Raw genomic sequence first — 16,389 nt, 5'->3', positions numbered from 1 at the left:
GTGAAGGCTTATAAATTTAATGTTTATGAATATCAATACAAATTTTATTATACTGACTATTATGCTACGTATTCACTGAAACTCCATTATAAAATGTGTTATTGCCAATACTGATTGCATTAAATATGATACAAGGACCTCTGCTGAAAAAGGGCACATGTGCCTAGTCAATAAATAAATAAATTTTTATGAAGACCCCATGGAATATAGCAAAGATGCTGAATGGATAGAAAATTAAAAGAAACAGTAAGGAGTTCAAATGCACAGTATATAAATTGGGATGAAGTAATGATCAGAGAAACTGAAACAAAACTAAGCAAAGCTTCTAAATGGATAATCCCAGGCCCAGCTGCAGTACCTAACCTCTGGCTAAAAGCATTAATATCTTTACACACAGATTAGCCTTGAGGAAGAACTACTTACATGTGCATACTGAACAGACACCAATCTGTTTAACAACAGGAAAAATGATACTCCTTCTTAAGAGTGAACCTATAAGTCATCCTAAAATGTATAGACTTGCCTTCTGATGATGTGTGAACTATATACAGGAATTGATGCAGAGAGTTTACAGTCATTTGGAAGAAAATTCAATCATGGCAATAGAACAAAATGGTAACAAAAGAAAGTCAGACTGAACAAAGGATCATTTGCCGCTAAATAAAGCCATACTGGAAAATAGTAAAAAGCAGAAGAATCTAAGTATGGCATGGATATATTACAAAAAAGCATTTGACAGCATCCCACATTCATGGATAAACGAGTGCTTACAGATGTATAAGATATATCCTGCACTGATCAATTACATTACACTGATCATGAAACAGTGGCAAGCCACTTTGCAATTAAGCCATGACAAAGGGCAAGTTATTATCTCAAGGAAAAAAATTCAAAGGGGGATATTCTTTGTCAGCACTACTGTTTTGTTTGCCCTTAATCCATTAAGCTGTTTACTTTACAGATTAGGTCTTGGTTACAATTTGGCTCCCAGAAAACAACCTTGCTTAAAGATTTATCATCTACTTTTTGTGGACAACTTAAAACGGTATAGTTAATCAAATGAGAAGTTGAAAGCACAACTGTAAGTGGTTAAAATGCTCTCAGTTAATATAAGAACATTTGTTCTTGATAAATGTGCAAAAAATGTCATACTCAAATATTGTAAAAATACATTTTCAGTATGTTTTTGAATGCATTTGGGGAAGAAATTTGCAAAAGCGCTAGCTGAAGTCTGGTCTATGGATGTGTGCAAGACAGATGGTTAGTGACAGAGAGAAACACACACATCTGGTATTTAATGTAGAGTACAAGAGCTATAACAAGCTGTTCCCTCAGCCTCCATTTGTGTAACTGTATAACTCTGAGCAAGTCACTTATCCAGACATGCTCCAAAGCTGAGTCTGAAAAAGGTCCATATGGATCAGTGCTCTACACCAATTAACAAAAAGTAAGAGAGAAATAAAGACAGAATCTATTTCTGGATTTTGGTATATAAACAGGAAAAGACTATAGGCCATTCTATGGTTATGATGTGGTCTGGATATGAGTAAGTGAGTGATAATTGTGGTAATTAAATGAGTCCAGGGGAAGTTTTAGCTGAATTAAAGGTAGGTGTTCATTAGGCAGCAGTGGTACAGTGGTAGCATTGTCGCCTCACAGCAAGAGGTTCTCCCATTCAATTTGCGGTTGGAGCGCCTTCTGTGTGGAGTCTGCATGTCCTCCCCATGGTTAAGTGGCATTTGAAAGACATACGTGAATGGGCATGCCTTCGTTGAAGGCTGGGTGTTGGGCTGGTAACTCAGCACCGAAAAAAAAATCTACTGCCAATCATTAGCGGACCGGTGTTCCGCTGTGGCGACCCCTAACCGGGAAAAGCCAAAAGAACAAGAAAGAAGAGGTAGGTGTTCATTGAATTAAAACCATTTCAAATTACAGAGTGAAATCGATCATTGGTTCTAACATGGGACCTTTTTCCAGATCAAGGGGTCCTTTTATAAAGTTATTCTCACTTGGGAAGAAGGGGAAAACTGAAAGTTAGTGAATATACGCCCAGAATAAAGAAGGGATACAAAAAGATATACTGATACAGCAGAGAATCAAGTACTGGGAGCAAGAAAAGCCCTAATCTTTTAAAGATGTTCAGCTTCCTGATTTCTCTGAGTTAGTATACTATGTATAGCTTATCATACTTGAAATGTTTATCTGTGGCCAGTTCAAGCAGTTTAGTTGAAAAAAACTGCTTCAGTTTTAGAATGATCAATGATATATATGTATTCTTTTTTTTTTTTTTTTTTTTTTGGCTTTGGAAATAGCAGAATCACAACTCTTATTCTTGAAATTCATCCAAGCAAGGGAAAAGCTTTGATTTTGTTAGTACTCAGATATAGTTTAGAAGAACCTAGCCAAGACTTTATGGAGTTGAATATGCTCTAAAGCATGTGGCTGAATGAGACAATATCATCTGTGAAAAGAAGGGTACAGTTCTCACCATTCTGAATCAGTCTGAAATCACAGCATCACTTCACCATTATTTTAGTGGCTATAAAGGAGAACAAGCTGAGTCCTCTAGTTTAAGTAATATCACTGATAGAAAGAGTGAGGAGATTGAATGCATCATCCCATCTGATGGCTTGTGCCATTTCTACAAAGTTGTTGGTGGCCATCTGCAGGCACTGAGGGGGAGTCCAAATGAGAAGCTGAAATTGCCATAGGGAGATCTAACAATAGCTGTCCAGCAACCTTGCCACTGTTTAGATGAATACAGTGTTACTCATCCCAAGCAGAGCTGTGTCCATGCTATAACTAAGTCTAAAGACATGCTTTGCTCTAGGTACAAGATTATTAAGAAGTGTTAATGATTATAACCCTTCTTATGAAGTATACAACATTCTCTTTCCAGACTGCAGGCATCTTTCCTTCTTTGATCAAGATGTTGATTATTAGTGATGCAGGGTAAGTAGATAGCCAGCTAGCTGCAGTTTTCAAGTATTCTGGGGTTAATATGCCAATGAAGGTTAATACAGATCTCAGTTTATAAATGAGGTTATGGGCCACGCAGTGGGGTAACAGCTGTGCATGTCTGAATAGTACACTGGCACTAAAATGATGAAATAGAAGCAATTTGTTAAAATGATCCCATAAACTGAAGTCCAAAGTGGGTAACAGCATCAACAACATTAAGTGACACTACTGACAAGGTTAAATTGATGACATTCAAAAAGGCATGACATATAGCCAGGGTTCGGGGATAAACTGTGGAATTCCAGAACTCTTTAGTTTTGTTTTTTGTTATTTTTTTAATTATTTCTATTGAACCAGAAAACAGCTTCTTTTTCAAGATAGTAAAGATGATTCAAAATAGCTTCTTGAAATCACAAAATCATTGGAGGTCAGCAGGCAATTCAATTTGGTAAATGGCTCACTGGTAATATCTGTGTGACATCACTGCTTTAATTCTCAGACTGAACATGTGGAGATGCTTGAGTTCTAAAATGAGCTTCCAAAGTAGAAACATACCTTAGAAGGTGGTCTTAATGAATATATTAAAATTAAGGGTTTTCTACCTCACTGAGTTACAGTAAATTTAAAATAGCCAAATTTAAAGGATGTGGGATACAGCAGAAATAATCAAAATTGTATAAATGTTTTATGAATAGCAGAATTATGTTTTTTGGACCTTCTATGTCATTGGGAATGCAACAACAGGATGATGGCTAAGGAGGCTGTCTGCCATCATACACAACATATAGAACATTGCAAGCAACAGACATAAGAGATACATCTAGTGTACTGTCATGACAAGACAACTACTTCAGTTAAGAAGTAGGTTGTGCAAGATCAAAAATCGTTAGTGCTGAATAACTATATTTATCCTTTGCCAGCTTCTAGTCACATGGTATAGAATGAGGTAAAATTTCAAACACAAAGTAATCCAGGGCAAAGCCTTTTTAGAAATGAACTAAGACAGTCATAGAGAACATAGATACAAGTAACACAACATAATTTCACTTGACTTAAATCTGAAAGCAAATGGACTACCTGCCTAAACAATAAGGAATTTGCATGTCACTGACGTCAGGTATGGAAAACATGAGACTGGAGAGGCACAGATTAGCAACACCAACATTTTATGTTTTCCTTCATCACTATCAATCCCTGGTAAAAAATGTATTAGTCCTGAAAGACTTGCAAGAGGGGAAAAAACCATGATGTCAGGAAGGTTAAGGTGTAATCCAGCTTTTCAAAGACTAAATCTTTTTCTTGATACTTCTTGAATTGACACGTGCCAGTTTAAGACCTTGAAAAGGTGTAAAGCTGCTGCTATCAGGGAGAAAAATAGTGTTGTTGGTGTATGAGCCAGAGTTGCAGTAAATGTCACAAGAAAGAAAAATAAGTGATGAAAGGGTTAGTTTGCAAAAGTATATGGGCAGTATTTTCTAATAGGTCAAGATAGGTTTTGATTTTACGAGATTAATAGTAGCTTAATTCTTTGTGCTTCAACCAAATTTTAGAGAAAGTCAGTGAAGTGATGTTTTGCAAGTACTATATGTAGAATTTGAAATTTACAGGGATATTCAGAATGAGTAGCTTTGCATGAAGTGACAGTTAAGGCAATGTTATTTTTAAAACTTTCCAAGTTTCACAGAATGGGGCTAATGAGGCTAAATATGCCACTTGAGAGAACCATTCAGCTTTTCATAATTCCAGCTCAGTGAGACACGACTCTTTAAGACTGAGATAATTTCTCCAGTGTAAGTGTGATCTGGGGGTAGTTTATAATAAGTAATGAGGTGTGGGGTCAAGCCCCCCCCCCCCACTGGAGGCATCGGTACAAAGCATTGTTCAACAAACATATCATCTTATATCTACTTACAAGCTCATTCTCCATGAACTGCATCTTTAGCTGAAGTTGTGATGACCATCATGACCATGGCCTGATCTTCAATATAATACACAGTATCTTAAGGAGAAAAGGTACCTGGGTAGGGTAGCAGGGAAGGACAGTCTGTGTCTTCATTTACAGGATGCAGAAATTGCAATCTATTTTTTAAGTCTCTACTAAGAGGTAAAAAGTATGGGCATTACTCAATAGAACTAAGCAGTGCTAGCCAGTGTTACGCATGATTCATGACTGTGAGAAAGAGCTAGTAGTAATGGAAATGTCCGCCATTAAAGGAAACCTGGCATAGTAGAGTTCAATATTCACAGAACACCAGATGCTCTACAAGTGGGAGTTGTGAAAGAAACCTGCTAAGTGAAGGATTATAACCACATTTTTAAGTATTACACATAGTACTGTTACTGTACAAGCAATTCTGGCAGGACTGACAGGTGCTCCACTGGGGTTTTGTGCTCCATACCTTGCTCAGACTGATATTCTGGGTGCAGTGCACCTGTATTTTGTACTCAGTTAATTGTAGTGTAACAGTCTGTTATAAATTTAAATTCACATTCAGAACTGTTTTCTGTAGGCCATTGATAATAAATGTGTGTTGCAATAGGTGTGGCTACCAGCTAATACAACTTACAAACAGGATATATCAGAGCAAAATGTTTATAAACAGAAACTTCTGCATGCAGTATAACAATTTCCAGATATTAACATATAGCATACTGTAAATGACCACTATAATGAATTATATGCAACAGTGCACACATGAGAAAAGCTAATACAATAGTTATACTTCAAGCAACCTTCAATCAGGATATAAAGGTGTGTTTATAGAAAATTCAGCAGTAATACACAGCCTCCAATACTTGCATTTTAATATATTTGGTTATAAGTATTAGCTTCAACAACTCCAGGAAGATTTGTTTTATACCTAGGTACAGTAGGGCACTCTTATAGGCTGGACTAATGAATCTTGCAAGTAAGGTAACAGTAAACAGTGTTTTTACTAGTTTCAGCACTGAAGTTACTGTTATAGGTTATTTATTTTTAAAATAATATTACTTGGCGTAAAATACCTTGTTTGTGTGGGCCCACAATCACATATGCTTTTCAGCAATAACTCTGGGAACTGAAATACAGTATTTTGAAAAGAAATGTTAGCATAAAATAACATAACAGATTATTAGTGTTTTCAACAGAGATCAATTAATCTTCATTAATACATTACTGTAATTCAAGTTATCTTTATTCTCTACAAAAATCGCAGCATACACACACCAGTAGGTTGAATAAAATACTGTCCAGGTCAATGAAGATTATAATATTCAGTTTACAGAGTGCCGCCATGTTTTACAAGTGCTCTATTTCTTGTGACATGGTTAAGACATGCTTATTTTTATTCATTAAAACATCATGCATGAAGGCATTGTACGATAGTGAATCATTTCTAAATAAAACTTTAAAAGCTTGGACCAGATTACTGAGGATCTACTTCAGTTGTTACAAGAGGCAGGAAAAGATGTAGGTATTTAACTTTTTGGGAGGAACTTACTGGACTACATGTAATAACAATATTAAAACATCAGTTTCAGCAAAGCTGTATGAAGGCAGTTCTCTCTAGTAAAGGCAGTAGCAAGGCAGAAGGTCAAAAGGGGGGCACATAATCACTTAGCACTTCTGGGTACTGCACTACTAATTAGAGCTGACATAGACCATATATGTTTACTGTTGTCAGATATGCAATTTAGAATTTTCTTTTAGAGGGTGTATAATACAAAAGCGTGACTTTGAATCATAATGGAGAGTCATAAAACTTTGCAAATTACTGGATTATAAAATTAAGGAAACTGTCTCATGTAAAATAACCCTGTTAGTAAAAAATGATTTCATTTCACAGCAAGGTATGTGGAAACAGTAACAGTACTGTTGAAAGGAATTGTTTCCAGTATGTTACTTCTAATAGTTTGTGCAAAGGAGATGTATTCTCCACTCTGCAAAATATCACAGTTACTGTGCAAAATGCTTTTACTCAGCTATACTCCCTGAAAAAAGATTTGGTGGGCTGGCAAAGATTTGTTACATACACCTGCAAGTGATGCCATTAAAAATTTTAAGAAGAATAGACAACAAAAGTAACTACTGGCTACCGAGAGCACTTTCCTTTACATAATTTATGTGAACCTGTATATCATAGGTGTTGAGACCACTGCCTTTAAATCAGAAAGCAGCTTTTATTTGTCATGTCTTGAGGTGGGGAAATACTGTACTTTGTCTATGGGGATGGTAGAAAAGTCTGCGGAACTGAATAGCTGAACTACTTCTGCAGTGCCCGGTTTTACATGGCAGAAAGGTCACCATGGGTCATGTTATAGGGTATGAAGAGTCATATGTAAGAACAGAAACAACTATAATCTTGCTACCATTATCTGGTTACCTGTGTTGGATAGCTGTCACCAGACAGTTAATAGTATTAGCCATATATAGTCTAAAATAACCTATGTTCATAACTAGAAATGAGACTCAGATTTGAAATTTTTGAATCATCTTTATGTACATAACCTATCAGCTGACACATTTATAGGTAAATAAGGTTGTAAAACTTAAACATATATTGCCTGTATGATTCACTGACACTTAAGTGCTAAAATAATACAGCACTAAGCATATAAAATCTCTTCCAAATACCACAGTTCAGATAATCAGATATTTGACCTGCACAGTTTAACAGCATGATGCTATATAATAACTCATTTCTCAGACATATTTTTCTTTATAGCTCTCAAATGTATGACTCAGTTGTCAAATGCAAAATAAGCACCAGAGACAATATATACGTATACCTACTCTGTACTCTGAAAACAGGACTATTGAAGAAGTCCTGTCTAGGAGGAATGAGGCTGCCAGACAAGGTAATTTATAAATATGTTGCCTGACATGGTGCAGGTTTGGCAGAACATATTTAAATCAATTTTTATCCTGTCTACAACATGGCATGCAGACAGCAACATTTTAGATGTCCTGACAAAGAGCCAAGGAACATGTAGAGTACCCAGAAGAGGTGACTAATGTTAAGCAGTGCTATGTATGTTATATAATCTCTGAGAAAGAGTGAGTAGAAATGCAAGTGTTAATAAGTACAGGGTAGGTAGTATATAAGTGGGAGATGTGAAAGCAGCCTGTTGGGATGATAATGTACAGTTCCTACTCAGAGGGCTGTCGCTGCATAAATAATGCTCGAAGGGCTAGTAGCTGATCTGATGTGGCTTTATGCAGTATAACTTGCTTAAACTGATCACATGGTTACAAAGGGCTGGAAATCTGTCCTTTTTGCTCCACTCAGCTAAATATGGTATAGCCATCTGTATCCACTCTGAAAAATGGAATCTATATGACAGCACTATCTTGACAGACATTTGGTACTAGTATGTTGAATTCTCTACAAAAGGACACCATTGGGCATAATTTGCAAAAGTTACATAGTTCTCCTCATTCTCCCACACCAGTGATTCTGAGTACAAATTTTAAAATATAGATACTGGCGCAAAATTCCAAACTGAAGAAAAGTGTCCCAAAGAAAATCTTCTGAACTGCCACTAGCAACTGATAGATCCAACAGAGAGATTTAAGCAATTGGAAAACTGACTTAGAAGCAGTGAAAGGGATGTCTGGTCACAATAGGTATTGCCTGTGTAAATGGGGTGAGAAATGCTGAGCCTATGTTGATTAACTGATCTTCATTGCAAGAACTCTGTCATTAACTGACATCATGAGTGGATAAAAAACAGATGATCAGTTAACTGCTTTTTACTCTTTAGAGAACTGCTGTAGCATTACATAGAGGAAGGCTAAATTTCAGAATTTACTGGGAACTTGTTACTGGTTTATAAAATCTGCAAGTAAATCCTCATAAATCTTATTAGAGGATTACTGAGAGCAAACCTGGAGGAAACAAGGTGTCATTGTGAAATAAATATCAACAGTAACAATTCAATGAAAAAAGAAAATGTTTATTCCACTGTGTCCCATAATATCAGTTAGAACTTGTAGCCATAGATAAATGACAGAGATCAAGTCAACAAAATCCAAATATGTGCTTATCTTTGTATTTTTCATTTGTAATGCCGAATATGCACTCATCTTGATATGGTAATGAGTCTGAATGATTAACTTAATTTGAATTTCCTGGACCTTCACCTTGAACTGGATGTTATGCATAAGCAGTAAATCATATAATGTATATGCTGGCAATTCAAATACCTTATGAATGACAAAGCCATTTTTTAGAGAGTTCATAGCAAAAGACACAGGTCAGATACAAGTCTTACAGTTCATTCAGAAAATTACTGATAATTCTTTTTCTTATATTTTGAACACTTGAAATACTTACTTTATTTGAAAGCGGACTGTGGCTTGACAATGGCAGGTTTACACAAGAGGAAAGATGAAGGATTTTCTCATGATTCCAAGAGTACATATATGCATCATTCTAAATATTTCCACATCAGATCATATACGCATAGAATAGATCTGATCTGCAATAATTCTTCCTTCAGATTTCAGTCTATGTATTATTTAAGATCACAGCTCATCTTATTTAATAAACTACTCTTATGAATCTTTCAGCCTTTGCAATCATTTTTCTTCAAGCAGATCAACTCTTATGCATATCTTGATGGTTCCACCTTGTCATTTACTGGCTTCTGCTTTAAAAGACTGTAGATTCATCCTTTCAGGCCTCTAAAATATGTGTTCTTTTTATGACAAAAGTACAAGTGTCCATGATTTTTGCAACAGCTTCATTAGTCTGTATTTTGATGCATATATTATTAACAGACTTACAGACTGCACCAAGATGCATGAGTCAAATTCCTCTTTTAACTTAAAAGGGAATGGCATTAAATAACTTTACAGCTTTCGCGACAACATCTTGAAGTAAGTAGAAATTTGAATTTTGTTTAAATTTTCTGAGAATATATTTGTAAAATGCTGCTAGCAGGGCAATATTGGTTCCAATTCTCATTTAATTTAGAAAGTTCCAGTATATTATGTATATTAATTCATAGGAATCATTGTTTGAAACTGATTAGCAGAGTAGATATCTTGGAAGAGAAGAAGGAAGTTTTTGTTTAAGAATGAGAATATATCATGAGGCATGATCTTCCACTGCTTGGAGAACATCTTTATAAGTAGGTTAATAACCTGTAGTCTGCAAAATTAAATAAGTCAATTTATATTAGCTGATGTGTATCTAAAAGACATTGGAATGATGTGTACATCTAAACTGACATATACATTATAAAGCTTATAGTCATGTTTCAAGATTTGTATAATATGCATTCCCTTCTACTAGCCTGAAACAATTAAAATTAGCACTCATCTATACGAAATCTCTCCCTGTCTCTCTCAATCACATTTTTTACACTTAGTTTTGTTAGTACAACAGGTGTGGCTTGCCACTTTCAGCATATTTGTACATTTTTACATTGTACTTATTTTGGAATAACTTCTAGAAACAACATCTAAATCAAATTAAATTTCTACAGTTTCACATCAAAACTTTTAGTCATTTTAGACTGAAGCTGTTGCCATAACGAACAGAATGTTCAAAATTCAATTAAAAAGTTATATATATCCATTTATAATCATCTTTAGAAGTAGTCTGTAAAAAGTATATAAAATACTCAGTGGCAGTATACCAAATACTGTTGTACTGTTATAGTAGTAAGTATACATGAGCACTTTAAATACAAGATGCAAAAAGAATAAGGGCTGAAGTTGCAAGGAATATTTTTCTGCAAGAGTTATACTAAGCTGGATTCAAATACTCAGCAATGCAACTAAGAGAAGAATAGCATGGGACCACAATGATGTGAGGGAACTGGTAACTGTGGTTCAAAAATGTCTAGAAATAAAGGCACCACAAGTAGCTAAACAGAGACCTGAATACCTCAACAATCAAATGTTGCAGTGACAGCAACAGTAATTGCACCGACAGATGGTGCTTGGTGTATGACAGGGTAAAAATAAAAATACAGACAAACCTAATTACGAGAGAGTTGCTGTGCATGCATACGGGGACTACAGGAACAGGGCAGTTTTGTTTCACATGCTCTTGGTGTATAAAATACAATGGGTCACTGGAAGTCTCAGCATGCAAAGCTAAGCCATATGGTTTCCCCACCTGTGGCTCAGTGTTACCTAAATACTTTTGGGAAATGCACGATGAACCACTGGCAGAAACATAATGGCAAAAACCTGTGCTAGACTATGAGCTCAGTCATTTTTCTTTATACAACAATCCTTACAGAGAAACATATTCATTAATTAATCTCACCCATTTTCTATATAAACCCTATGAACACTAACCTCTAAGTGGGCACACCATGACAAGGCAGATGTGAAAGGCAGTGAAATGGTAGGAGTTGTCCTACATTTTCTGCTTTGTTTATCATCCATCTTTATTTGCCTTTATGACTAAGAATGAAAATTGTGTGCAAAATCTGAAGAAGTAACATTGTTCAGGAGTTCTGCACTGTGATTATCATTAGGGGAAATATATAATTATCAACCATGGGATGGGTAAGGCCAGTCTCTAACCAAATGGGATAGGTTAGTTCAAACATAGAAAGGAAAACTGGCAACACTTAAAATGGACCACAAGGGCAGCTAATCTAATTCTTACCTATCAACCTATGATAGTGCCAGAAAATACTACCTGAATGTGTATACAAATTAGGCATTAATGGAATATTGATATGGCTATTTATCCTCAAACTGCACTGAAGTGCGTTCTGCAGGTCAAAGATATGTTTGCTTGACTAATGTATTACTGCCTCACACGAGTTTGTACTGTGCAATGCTTTATGCAGGGTGGGATTCTGCTGTATTCAACACAAAATCCTGCATATTAGTTATGCAGCAGGATTTTGGCAGGTTATACTTATACTCTGATGATAATGCTTTCATTGGGCAGCTTTTCTGTCATTTTTGTTTCATTGTGTTTTTTGAAACAGCATTGACTTGTAAGGACTGAGCAAACAGTGCATTGTAGTCAGTTTTTCTATTTTTTTCCCACTGTACTGGAACAGTAAGGATGGTATATATGTCTCTCTCACTGTGTGTGTGTGTGTGTGTGTGTGTGTGTGTGTGTGTGTGTGTGTGTGTGTGTCTATATATATATATATATATATATATATATATAAGTTAGAGGTGCAAGAGAAAAGCTCTATGCAAAACATTTTTTTTGCATTTCTAAATGTTTTTCAAGTTGCACTTCTTGAATATATAAATTTAGAGGTGCAAGAGAAAAGCTCCATGCAAAAACATTTTTTTTGCATTTCTAAATTTTTTCAAGTTGCACTTCTTGAACTGTAAAAATTGATGAAGTAAGACTTATTCTTGAGTAAGTATATGGACCACAGGTAAATTCTCTGGCAATATATCTCACCTTCATCTTTCTCTTTATGTCTTCATACTGATGTGTTTTAAAGTGGGAGTCTATGGTTGTGGTATCAACTTTGTTGTTTTCATTGTGATTTTTCTTTCAGTGCATTTCTTGTTTTATTGTCCTTCCTTCCTTATTCTGTGTTCTGAATGTTTTATCATAGACTGTTCTATTTAACATCATATATGTTTTGACTACGTTTGGCTTTCCGGTCATTGCAAGTCCTGCCCTGTGCAGACCTCAAATGTTAAATCTTAAATGTCTTTATTACAGATATTTCATTTTCATTGTGAAAACATAAAGACGACCATTCAATGGTAAATGCAGACAGTAAGTCTCAAAAACCTGCGAGCACCATCATATTGTGCTGTGTATATTTTTTTTGGATTGCCATTGTAAGTCTGGTTTTGCCAAATGAAATAATCTCAAGATATTTTATAACTCAGATGGAATATGTACTGACCTACTTAACTTTTTTGTAACTATCCAGAAATGATAAACTAAAGCAATCATAGCATAATCATTTACTTATACAAACATTAATACAGTCCATGTTGTGAATGGCCTTGCAGTAGCTAAACAGGAAATGTATGGGGATAGAATATCTATTTATTCCTGTATGAATGAAACATATAGCTATTTTATATACCTTTTATTTAATTTGCAGTTACAGATCCTATTTAGTCTTCCTGTGCAGAAAAAGGGAAGGTATTACTCAATGCCTTTCTCAATGCAGCTATAAAAATAAGTCAGCTGCACTCATAGCAAGCAGGTGATTTCCACATTTCCTTTCACTGCCTGGATTTTTAAATGGGTGATATCATACCACATTTCAGGAGCTGCACTCTATATCCACAATGGGTTGTTTATTGAATTTTTAAACAGAAAGCAGTACAAGTCTGATATGTTTATTTTAAAATTGAACTAGATAATTATGTAGCTTAAATGCATTTTTCATATATTTTAATTGCTTTAATGTTTATTCAGTTAAGGGAGACATGACTATTTTTACTGAGTCTTTTTCGCCCTCATACCCTGACAAGATTCAAGTAAACAGTACAAGCCCTTCCAGTGACAATATTACTATTACATTGTGCTTTATTTTACTGAAATCAACTTGCATATCTTGTGTATGATTACTCTGAAAATTATACTTGTATACACTAATCACCTTTCTAACACAGTTTTATATTTATTGCTTTTGCATAACATACCAACCACAATGCCGATATATTTAATTTCAAATGCATTAGAAGTAAATACTACTGCCTGTGGTTCTCAAGTGTTAACTGCTTTGGTTATACCGAAATTAGTCTAATGTTAATTAAGCGACGTGTCTTGCTCAGGTAAGGGCAACTGATATGTCATGCTAGTGGTAAATATTACTGAAGAGGGTAACCACAAAAATACTTATATGCCAGTATGACTTCCCACTTTTATGCAATCTGTTTTTTATAAAATGTTTTAAAAAATGTAACTAAATACATTACTTAGAAGCCCTTCATTTTCACTGATGGTTTGCTTTTGCTCATGATAGGTAACAACTACTTACATTCAGCATGTTCACATCAGTGTACATCATATCAAAATATGCACTCAGGTACAAAAACAAGCAACCAAAAACTCGATGTAAATTATTTTCGTTAAAATAATGCATCAAATAAAATTAGTGAGTTTGTGAGTGAATGATTGAGAGTTTCTGAGTGTGTGTGTGTGTGTGTGTGTGTACCATTTGTGATGTGTCCTTTGTACTGACTGCGGAATGTTTGTATTATTACTGAGCGAGGTTATATGCATGCTCTGTTATATATTCCTACACTCTCTGATAAAAAGGTAATTTTTTATATGTGCTGAAGTTCTGCGGTTTGTAAACTTGCTGAAATACTTAGAATATTGGAAAGTTCATATTGTTTAGAAGTACCCAAGTGATTAACTAAAAAGAGCTTGGACATCATTGTTCATGTGGCACTTTTTCCTAAAAGGAAATGCAAATGTTTACCCTAGCAGGCAATGGATTTGGGTCTATAGTGTTTATTGCTGAGTATTTGAAACATGAGTTTAATGCAGAGGGACTACTTCAAGCATTCTTTCTGAATAATCAAAACTTGTTCACATAAGGTGTTTCCAGATTTACAGTTCATGAGTAGATTTTAAACAATTAATCAGTCATACAAAGGCAAACGTGTTATTTAAATGCTCACCTGAGTACTCTTTATCCAGACTGTCAGGTAATTGTATATCTTAGTGGTTGCCATGTCCATGTATACACCATAGCTATCAACTTTGTCAACCTGAAAAAATAAGAAAAGAAGAAGAAAAATAATTGATATGGACAGAATTAAAATATGCTGTATGATCACAGGTTAAGCAATGAATACCATCACAATTCCTTGGAAAAACTCTTATTTACAACTTAAAGAAGGGAATATCTGTTTTAGGAAAAGGTGATATTACTAGAAAAGATAAAAGTCGCAGAATGAATTGTCCTCAGAGATGTTCTTAAATATGACTCCAGAGAAAAAGTAAAATGAAACACCCCAACACCTATAATATTCGGTCAGTAATATACAGTTTAATTCACTGTATGTGATAGTTTCGTGAATGAAAAAAATTATGATACTTGAAAATTACATTCCTAAGTGGTAATTTAAAATATTTTAAAGAGGTGCCAGAAAAAAAATCATTTTTTTTCTCATGAATAGTATGTTTCATGATTGCTTAACTGCTTTAAGATTTACATAAGGTATTCATTTTATCAATATCTTTTCTAAGTGAAAGCTAAATGTAAGTTAATAGCATAATGAAGCCAAAACAGCTTTTGGTTCTGAACATTTATTGTTTTACTCAGTTACTAAAAAGTGAAAGCAGGCTCTACTTCTTTGTCTGAATGCTTATTAGCCTGAAACCCAAATGCTCGAACCCATTTGCCTAAAAACTAACTTGACTGAAACCTGTCTCTACAACAGATATACCATAAAAATGTTTTTGTTGGTGGGCCTCTGTCCTGAAAGAAATATGTGAGCTAAAGTAACTTCAAAAACACTGTTAACAAAAACCTGATGTCATGTTTATGAAAATAAATCACTTCATTTATTTTCTTCTTTCATTGTTTGTGAAGAACAAAATGTTTAGTTTATGTTTAAGACCACAGATATGATCCTTTGCTAATCAGCCACGTTTTTATGTCTACTACACCTGAGTTATTTGCTTTAAATATGCATAAATTAATACAGTTTCTCTGATTTTGAGTTGATGCTGATTTCGATAGTTGTTACACAAAGTGAGCTTTGAATAAAAATGGTATTATTTCATATCAAAGAAACATGCACTTAATTATATCCATTTTTGTTCTGGTTATATTATAATAATTTATTCTTAAAAATAAAATAAAACAATTAATGTGACACAGTTGTATGAACTATAATTTTTAACAGTAAGCGAGCAGTTTCCCACTACTTACCTGCTGACTACAAATGTACATCTAATACATTATTAGTCCTGTAATTTGTTTACAGTGACTGTGGTGTGTTTCATATTTTGTTTATCTCTAAACTAACTGCATATTCCTGTACTACTCCTTGTAAATTGTACCATGGTTCTAAACAGTAGCAGCAATACAAAAAAGTAAAATATATAACTAAAAAGTTGTTAAATAACAGAAATCACTTGATTTCTTGTTTCTCTAAAGAAAAATGAATGTAGCAAAATTAATTGCATTTACCCCAACAAAATTACGGTTTAAAGAAACTTTAAAGTAATTTCAAATAGTTGTTGTGTTGCTTCCAGAACAGACTGCACTGTTTGGCTTTGCAATTTGTATAACTTCAAATATGATTCTTTAAACTCATAAAATGGAATTACAAAATCACAAACTCAAAAATACCATACACTCGAATTAAAATGTTATTGTGGTTTGTTGCTTTCTTGTCTCTAATATCAGAAATTAACTTCATTTGTATTTAAATATTTTTGTGTGCATATGTGTGTATGTGTGTTTGCATGTGAGTGTGGGTTGGTATGTGCATAAGGACTGTGAGTGTGTGTGTGTGTGTGT

At 34.5% G+C, this 16,389-nt stretch overlaps 1 long non-coding RNA gene across 1 annotated transcript in view; it reads right to left on the bottom strand.

The window, feature by feature from the left end:
• Window positions 1–6,119: 6,119 nt before the first annotated feature.
• The window catches only part of LOC122811512, a 518,443-nt gene continuing 508,173 nt past the window's right edge, over window positions 6,120–16,389 (bottom strand). The window contains exons 4-5 of the long non-coding RNA XR_006366262.1: window positions 14,537–14,626; window positions 6,120–10,097 (exon numbers count right to left, since the gene is read on the bottom strand). This is a non-coding gene — a long non-coding RNA (uncharacterized LOC122811512). The remainder of the gene's footprint in view (window positions 10,098–14,536; window positions 14,627–16,389) is intronic.

This window comes from Protopterus annectens, chromosome 9.part0, assembly GCF_019279795.1.
Source record: "Protopterus annectens isolate FY-2018-M chromosome 9.part0, PAN1.0, whole genome shotgun sequence".
NCBI lineage: Eukaryota > Metazoa > Chordata > Ceratodontiformes > Protopteridae > Protopterus > Protopterus annectens.
This window is presented reverse-complemented; position numbering and strand designations above follow the sequence as displayed.